This window comes from Alligator sinensis, unplaced genomic scaffold (assembly GCF_000455745.1).
Source record: "Alligator sinensis unplaced genomic scaffold, ASM45574v1 scaffold1190_1, whole genome shotgun sequence".
Lineage (NCBI taxonomy): Eukaryota > Metazoa > Chordata > Crocodylia > Alligatoridae > Alligator > Alligator sinensis.
Genome location: NW_005842969.1, coordinates 448,041 through 457,873, shown reverse-complemented (window position 1 = coordinate 457,873; position 9,833 = coordinate 448,041).

The following is a 9,833-nucleotide window of genomic DNA, read 5'->3' as shown; positions in this document are numbered from 1 at the left end:
GATTGTGCTATGGACTGTGCCTGTCAGCTTTGCAGCCTGAGTACCTTGGACTAGGTGAGATCCCAGCGCTCGCTCTCTCTCTCTCTCTTCTCTCTAGGCATAAACTTCTGAACCCGAACTGTATTAGTTAAGCTTGAGCTAAGTTTCCCCAAATACTTAGTGAAACCAGGGTAGTATTGTCATTGTTTGGGTTTGTTTTTCTTTTGCATGTCTATTACTACTAGTACTATTATATATTTCATATGCTTAGCAATAAATAACTTTTATAGTCAAACTGGTAGTAATTGGGTATATTTTTCCTTCTCTGCTTCTCTTTCCTCCCGTGTTCTGCAGCAACGCTTCTTTTACCTAAGCTAAAGATCCCTGTGAAGCCCAAAAATATTGTGGGGTCTGCTCATCAAGAGGCCAAAGATTGGGACGTGCTGAGTTTGAAACACATAAGGGGATCAGCTTGTACAGGCTGATTGACCCAGTCTGACTCAGACGTGCCCTTATGAACTGAATGCTGGCCCATGAGGGTGTCAGCTGGACACCCAGCCGGATTCAGAGGGATTCTGTTTACCTGTGTGTTTGTGTCTGACTGCATTTTATTGTTGCTCTTATGAACTGATTCTTGGCATATGAGGGTGTCAGCCTGTCCATGCTGGGCAGATTCTCTATTTTCTTTCAAGCTCTGCAAACTTCTCATCTGTGTTATGCATCACTGCATTCTTTCAGCCCACTCAAAATCTGCTATCCCTGGGTAGTTTTCAAAGAATTAAGAATTAGACAGAAAAAAACCCCACAGCTTTTTAAAGCAGCTTCATTCACTTATGTGACTAAGTCAGGTTCTAATCAACTGTCTTAAAAATAGCTAGTCATTTCACAGTTTTCTTCTCTATTACTTTATTTGTCTACAACAACTGTATGGTCCTTTTTTATATTAAACTAAGGTTAAGAGAATCAAAAACAATATAAGCATTTAGGAGCACGTCTCCTACCAGATGTCAATGGGACATGTTCCCAAGTGCCCAAGGTATCTGGGCACCTAAAGATGTAGGCAAGTATTTTTGAAAATCCCACAAGATACTTGTTTGCATTCTCAGGCATCCCACTCCTTTAAAAAAGGGTCCTGAGTTACTTTTGAAAAATAGGACATAGGTTCTTGGGTCTCTCATGTGCTTCAGAACAGTGTTTCTCAACCTGTGGGTCACAACCCAAAAGTGGGTTGCAAGAATATATGAAAGGGTCACAAACAAACTTTAAAAAATGGATTCTCCTTTAAAAGGAGGAAAAACATGGGAAACTGTTACTTTTTCCTAGCAGGGTGGCAGAGCTCCACCTTGGAAACGTCCAAGCAAAGTGGTGCTTGGAGCCCCACATTCCCCTCCCCCAAGCCCACATACCCACCCCCTGCCCCACACACAGCGGGGCTGGGGTCAGGGGGCAGTAGGTCAGGAGTGAGAGACACTGGGTCAAGACTGGCCATCAATGTTTACAAATGGGTCCTGGTACAAATAGGGTTAAGAACCACTACTGTAAGGTACCAGAGGCAATGGCACCATTCCTTATCATCTCATCCTTTACAAGCTTCCATGGGCTGCACTTGGTGCTGCAGCATTCATGGTAGAAATGAAGAATCAAGATGCATCAAATCTAAGGCCACTTAAAGCAGTGGTCAAAAGGCTTGTCCACACAAGGTCATTCAGGAAAATTAAACTTTCACAGTGGGTTAGCTAGCTAGCTGGCATTAGAGCCCTTTGTGGGCACACACTCTAAACAGCAATTTAATGCAGTTCAGTACATCCATTTTTAATTGTTTGGATTCACTTATGAGGGCCCTTGTCTAGACAGCCATAAGTAATTTGTTCTGGATTCACATGAGAAAACAACAAGACTGGGAATGGAACCTTAAGTGTAGGTGGATCACTTACCCTGTTGCCTCGGGCAAGTCAGCCTAGCTTCAGGTTTTCAGATCAGTTTTATTCATTTCAGAAACAGCTTTGAAACCACAAGAAAGAAACCAAATAAATCACAGTAAACAAACAAGCCAAAAAAACCCTTCGATTTTTGGCAGATATTAAGCACGAGGCTTAACATGCATTAATTTGGAGTTGAACTCCAAAATTAAGCATTAGATCTTTCCCCATAACTTGAGTTTAATGCATTAATTATTTTGTCCCAAGTGCAGCATTTTGCATTCGTCCTCATTGAATTTGACCTGATTGACTGCAAACCATTCTTCCAGTCTATCAAGGTCATTCTGGTTCCTAGCAATACCCTCCAGAGTGTCTGCAGTTCCAACCAACATGGTATCATCCACAAATTTGCTAGCTGTGTATTGTTTTCCATCATCCAAGTCGATAATGAGGATATTAAACAACACTGGATCTAAGACAGATCTCTGGGGAACCCCACTTGATACCTCTTCCCAGTGAAACATGGAGGCCACTGATGAGTTCTTGCTGAGCATGACTATCCAACCAATTATGTATCCACATTACATACTTTCATTGAGCCTGCATTTCCTTAGCTTGTTAACAAGAATGTCATGGGGTCCGTGTCAAAAGCCTTGGCCTTCCTAATTTTCTCTCTGCACGCCCCTGTGATCCTCTTTTTCCTAGCAGTATCAACCAGGTTCCATTTTTGGAAGAACTTTTTAGCACCATAATAGTGCTACTATTGCATGGAACCCTAGAACACCCTTAAAAGGATCTTATGGTTGAAAATCACTAGGTTAGGGTCTAAAGAATATAAAGGGTAGAGATAACCTCATTGCAATGTCTTGTGACAAAGGTCTCTGTTGCAAAGAATTTGCAATAATTGGAAATCTGCCTCAGGCAGTGTGCCTCAAACAGTAGGCAAAAATGGAGAGATGGGACAAAGGGAACATAGAGAGCTCAACAACATGTACATTTTGGTGGCTTCCAAGTGCCAATCAATGCATACACTGAAGCATCTTCCCACTCAGCTATCATTAGTTGCCATAGCCTCAAGTTGGAGCTAATGTACATAATCACACTACAGAGCTTGATTTCCTGCTATATGGTCCCTGGGCTCCTCGAAAAGAGACGTTTGCCTTTGCATTCTGCTTCCTCCAAAACTGCCTTCTCTGGAGTCCTTGTCTTTAGTAAGGAATCGCAGCTGTCGTTAGCCCTCACTCACATCTGCGGAGGCTGGGGTGATTGTTGATGGAGTAGCCTTCTGCCCAGCCAGGCCACACTGTCTGGCTCACTATGCAGCTCTCAAAGCCAAACTGCATGTATACCATTCATTAAGTGTCCAGTGGGGCAGTGCCCCATGCAGTGCTCATGTCGGTCACTCTTAAGCATTTCACAAACAATATGGCCATTCATTCCTTTCATTTTAACTGTTAACACCTGACATTCCATGGATGCACATCAAATGAATCATGAACAATGGAAAAATAAAATTATTTCCTTCTGGAATATGTATTTCAGGAAAGCCTTTCCACTCTCACCTAAAGTCACTTTTTTGTGAAACTACATGTTTGGTTGACAAAGAGGACAGCACTGTTTTAAGACATTTAGACTTAGAAAACTTAATCTTGTTATTAAAATGATCTTGATCTGGATCTGAAGTTAGAAAGTAAGAGACTTTTTCCTCCACAAAAAGCTTTTAATCTACACACAGTCTTGTTTGTGATCAGTCTCTTCCATTTCTAAATGCCAACTGGTTGTATAAGGGAGGAAAGAGATTTATTTTGCAATTCCACCAACTTGGCCCACCTCTCGGCCTTCATCTTTGCTCTTGCCACTTCTGGTAAGGAGAGCACAAGTTTTCAAAGCAAGAACATCTCTGACACTAATCTTCAGACATTTTAACTAACCTCATTATATTTACTTGTTAAGGTTGCACAATAGCAAGGTAATAAAGATGTACAGCTTTCCAGAAAGGATCATTAATTTATTATTTTTGTAAAAACAATACTAGGACTCTAACCAGCTTTCCAAATATGAATGTCTCTTGAATTACTTTGACCAAAGATAAACCTGGAGGACATTTCTCAGTAGATGTGTTAGTTGGGATACACACAAATCAGACATGAGGTTTTAGAAGCATGGGGTGAAATCTGTTCCCACTGCAGTTCACAGGAATTTTGCCATCAACTTCAGTACAGCTGGATTTTACACATTCTGGACTGTATCTCAGAAGTAGTTCAGACTATAATCTCACCAAGTATTCATGCATCTACCCCCATAACATGCATTAAACTCAAGTTATGGGGAAAGACCTAATGCTTAATTTTGGAGTTCAGCTTTTTAACATCCTCAGTTCTTTGGTGACATTTCTTAGATCTACAATCTTACACCTCTTACTTAAAAACAAAAGCATCACTGTAACACAACTACCTATATCACGGTTACTGCCCTTAGCTTAGTTCTTCATACCGAATGGCTGGGTTTGCTAATAAAATGGTTCCATAAGAAGCATCTTGGCTTGTTCTGCCTAGAAAGCCAGCGGAAGAGACAGGAGTCTAGATCCATAATAGACCTTAGACGTTGCATAGACTTTTATGCTCTGTACCACTTAATGGAAACCTCAGCCCTCCATATTCAGCACCCAGGCTTCCTTAACCAGTCATCAGGAAAGTTAGGTGCCCAGGAATAAAGTTAACAGGATGCCATGTCCATAACACTGCACTATGCAGCCATGTGATGCTCTCCAAGTCATACGGCACATGCCAGTCTAGTTTCCAATCACAAACTCTTCAATAAACTGCCAGTAAGGGACACAGGCCAGACACAATAATCATCATTATTAATAACAATAGAAGCCACCACACAGATCAGCAATAGTCATTTCTCCCCATTTCTGCTATACATGTACCTGCTTCCTACCTTCCCCAGAGAATGAGGGCTGACTCTTTCACAACATCCTTAGCTCACATAGCAGATAGGGCCAACAGGCTGAGGGGAAATCCCCAGAGCCTGCTGTCCAGAACAAATACACCATATCGGACATGACAACAAAAAATCACAATCACAAGCCACGTGATCAAGACCCACACTGCTGATCTTTAACACTTTTTCATTCCCTGCATGCATCTGGAAAGAAGAGAAGTTTATTGTACTGAACAGATTTATTGAAGAGTACATCAGAAATGAAAAATAATCTCCCTCTCTTTTACCCTGATGTAACTTCAAGGACTTCAGAGGTATTACAGCAGGGCTGAACTGGGCCCAACAAGCCTTTTCCTCTCTTTTAGGAACCACCTTCAGTTTGCTGCAGCAGCTGCAAATAACTATGCAAATAAACCTTCTTATTATTTATTTTATAGTGTTCACTGTAACTTGCTAATGAGTGAGTGAGAACTGGATCATCAAAGTTGAAGCATTTCTTTATTTTGAGGCAAGCAGTCAGAAGAAAGTGATGACAGCAAACCTAAAAGTCAGTTAAGACTCCCTGAGAGTGACTTGAGTTTTGCATATGCTGCATCAATTCTACCTAAAAAATTATTGTACATTTTGAACACTTTTACTATTATTGATTGTACATTGTACAAGGGTTCAAATTATTGTACAAATACAATAATTACCATAGGCAACACCAAGCAGCTGTTTAGTCAGCAGAGTAATGGTGACACCCAGTGGCAACATCGGAGAAAGATGGTTCCTTTTTCCTTTCTCATTTAAGGGTTCATCTTGTTTGTTTACTGTAGACAGGCAAGCTTCAATTCTGGTAAAACCAAAACCTGAAAAATAGATATTACCATTGCTGCATCTTTGCATTGATACCCAAATGGATCATCCATGGTGTTGGAGCCTTTGTGGGCATTGTATACATCTCTACCATTTGAGCTGATAAAGTAACCAATAGCAATAATACGTACCTCCTTCCTGGTGGCCACACAAGACCGGGACGAGACACATACCTTAGCAGTGGGTTTCACAGCTCTTTGCTTAGTGTGGAGGAACTTCAGATTTAGGGGAGTCAAAGGGAAGTAGGACTGGAAGGGACCTCCAGAGATCATCCAGTCCAACTCCCTGCCTGAGGCAGAATCATCCCTATCCAAACCATCCCAATCAAACTATAATCTAAACTCTATATAAGATTACCATCAAACCTGGCACAACACAGACATAACACCCCAACCTGCCACAGGCAAAGCAGGGGAAGCACAGCAGCCAACGTCCTACATCTATAAAATATTGTCAATATATACTTTGGAGGTCCCAGCTTGACAACCACCCCCACTGCAGAGGAAAGCAAAAACCCCCACAGTCCATGACTGTAGGATAAAATTCCTTCCTGATCCCAAATATGATGATCAGTTTGACTCTGAGTGGAGGGGCAAGACCCTCTAGCCAGGAACCTCAAACTTTGGTCCCAATACCCCGTCAAAGTCCCCAGCCTTGGCTGTGGCCAACACCCAATGCCTCTGGGAAGACTTAAAAACATCTGGTTCCAATGGACTCAGGTTCCATTTCAGCTCCACAGGGCCCAGACCTTTCAGCCTCTTTTCCTGGAGCTTGACTTCTTTCACTCCACCCATTCCTACTTGTCCCTTTCCCAGTTCTGTCTATTCCCTTCCCCACAACACAGCCTCTCGGATTGGTCCCAGTCTCCCTCTCCTTACCCAGCTACTCCCAGCTCCTCATGAATGGTTTCTTATCTAATCTGATTTACCTCCCCATCCAAGCCCTGGCTCCCAGTCCTAATCTTCCACCCTCAAACACCTTCACAGGTCTGGTTCCAGTTATCTCTTTGCCCAGTCAGTCCCTGGTCTCTCCAGCACATCAGCTCCTTATCAGACCTGCCTCTTTCTCTCCCCAGCTACTGTTCCCTTGCTCCCCCACCCCCAAGTATACACCCACACTGGTTCTTGTCCAACTAGATCAAGCTTTTTCTCTCCCCCCAGCCCCCTGCTCCATGTCCAAACATAGTGTCCCCTCTAGGCAAATGATCCATGATCCTCCACGATCATGACACATGATCCATTCCCCCCATTTCACAGAACACAGGAGAGGCAGACTGACATATCCAGTGCTCAGCCCCATCCTAGAGCAACCATTATAGGGAAATCCAAAAGTTTCTGCAGTCTTGGGCTGGAGCATGCTCAGTTGCTTTCTGAGGATGACACTTACCTACTCTAGCCAGTACCATTAGCTGCAAAGAGACAGATTTGGAGGTTTCAGCTGCTTAAAAATAAAGTCTCCACTGAGAATGTGCCAACAACTATTTTTAAAAAGACTTATAATTTGGCCATGCCCAGGCCAGTTCTCACAGGCCCAGAAAAGACATCCCTGATGAGGAAACCCACCTGCTATGCTACATTTTAAGTCCCTGCTCCAAAAGTTGGGGTAGTAGAACTGTTCAGAAAAAGGTTGCTAACATTTTTTGTCAGGACAAAACATCCTTCCCCGCCCCCCAGTTTGATGCATTGTTTCCCTCGTTTTATGCGGGTTATGTATGTGTGAATTTGCTCTTATGCGATGAAACTTTTTATACCAAAAATTAATTATATGCAAGGTAAATTCACTCTTATGAGATCTGTGTGATGGAAGCCCGCAGTCAGCTGCTTTGTGCAGGGCATTGTGGGAGTGACATGCACCAAAATATAGTCTCCTGCATGAGCGACTGGTGCTTCTTGAGTCGGTGCGGGAGGACACATGCCCCCCGACACCAGTCAACGATGCGGGGGGGAGGCCTGCGGCTGATTGTGCTGACTGGAGGGGGTCCCCTTGCGGCCAATCTCACTCATCAAAAAGCAGCCGCGCCGCTTCCAGAAGTCCTGCGGCCTCTTCCAGAAGCAGCACAGCCGCTTTTGCTGGAGGCCTCACTCCCTGGCCGGTGCTTGCAGGGGGGACACCGGTGCTCCTGCCTGCCCCCCTGCCCATCACCTAAACAGGGAGTGCAGCCTGACGGGGGGTGCACTGGCACACTCAGGGGGTGCACCACCATGCACCCCCTACGCATCACCACTGGTCTTCTGTGTGGATCTGTGCTCCTCACTCATTGTCTGCAACACGTGTTTCTGTAGTTGCCATCCTCATTATGGCTTCTAAGCGGCCAGCTGGCTTATCTCCTACCCCTCTCCCTGGTCCATCAATGAAGCCTTCACCACCCTCTCTTCACACCAGCTAAACATTCATCACCACCCTGTGCTTGTGTGTACTGTCTGCTGTTGGTGAGTAACAAAAATGTCTTGTAAAAGTGGTAGAAATGGTTCTGGGGGTCAGTACAGTCAAGGTCTTGGAACATATCCCTATTTGTTACAGTGTAAAGTGGGTTCTCTTTATGCAAATTCAAGTTATGCACCATTTTTCAGGAACACATGTACAGCATAAAGCGAGGGAAACCTGTATTTTTAAGGGGTTGAACTGCTTTGGCTGAAGTGCCATGGTACCCCCATTCCAGAGCACATGCTTAAACCATCACACAGCTTTTCAACTGCCTAGTATGGTCATAGTTGAGCCCTCTGAACAGGTCACACCATAGTGTTACCTCTTCCAGACTATCAGTCTTCTAAACCAGGGGAGGCCAACCTACAGCATGTGTGGCAGGTGGCAGATTGGGAAGGGGACAGGCACCAGCAGGCCAGATAGGGTAGGAAGCAGAAGGAAGAGCAGCAGATCCAGCAGGAGAAGGGGACTGGAGTGGCATTTTTGGAGGGTGTGGGGATAATTTCAGACCCACCTGACAAAAAGGCTGGCTCCCCACTGCTCTAAACTAACAGCATCCAGAGCAACAGCAACCAGGCATCATTCAGGCTTCTCCCGAGATTCATCCTCTTCCAGAGCAGTGACTCACAGAGTTTCCCCCAGCAAGGCTAAAAACAGGGGATGGGGGGGGAGAATACAAACCAAAAGAAGCTCAAGCATTTTAGTCCATCTTCACTTCTCTGCAGTTCTCTACAGAACATTCACCTACAGACAGGTCATCTGGGGTCCTACTCCCATTTCAAAAGCATCTCTGTTTTTGTAGGTGCCCCACCATCCTGTATCCACCTGGCTCCTAGCCTTCCTACTGTCAATAGGAAAGGTTCCATTGCCTTGACTCATAGTCATAGAGGAGCAAACTCAGAAATGTATTTATGTCGTCTTGCCTGGCAAACAGAAAGGGCTTTTATTTCTGTAGTCTATTGTAGACTGGAAGTAATGCTGCTAAGTCTGCTGTTCAGCTGCTAACCCAGACAGAGAGGTAGATGTATATTGCAGAATTAAAAAAAGAAGGACTTTATTGCCTGTGACCTCCACAGAGTAGGCACCATGCAATACTCTATCCTAGTCTGAGCCCCACACATTGTCAGCAATGCAGAAACAACCACTGTATTCTACAAATATACTGAGACACCTTCACAGGTTGGCACATCTGAAGCCGCGTTATGACTCCCATGTACTTCATCAGCGAACAGGCCTCGGTTCTTCCAAGTTCTTTGGCTTTTAAGACCTTTGGGACTGCTGTATTCCTGAGAAGTTTACTCTACCTCTAATAAAAGTTTTGCTGTTGTTCTTGAGGACTAGAAATGTGTTTGGTGGCACACGAACAACTCTCAGTTGATAAAAACTGTGTCAATGCCTTCACTGTAACATAATTCTATATTAACTATAGAATTAATAGTAAACTTGCTTAACCTGCAGATGAGCAACACATAGAAGCACCTTCCAATGCTACTGCAACAGTTAAGCGTTTAAAATGTATTCAAAGTTGGGCAATTGTAACCCATGTATCTTTACAATTCACTCTCCTTCTATACCAACCTGCAGCTTAAATGGCGCTATGAGTCAAGGTGGTGTATTTGGCCCAGACACTGGGCTCTTGGGATCTCCCATCAGCTTGTTGGCCCTACCTGTTTTGTGCACTGAGGATGTTCTGAAAGAGACAAGTCA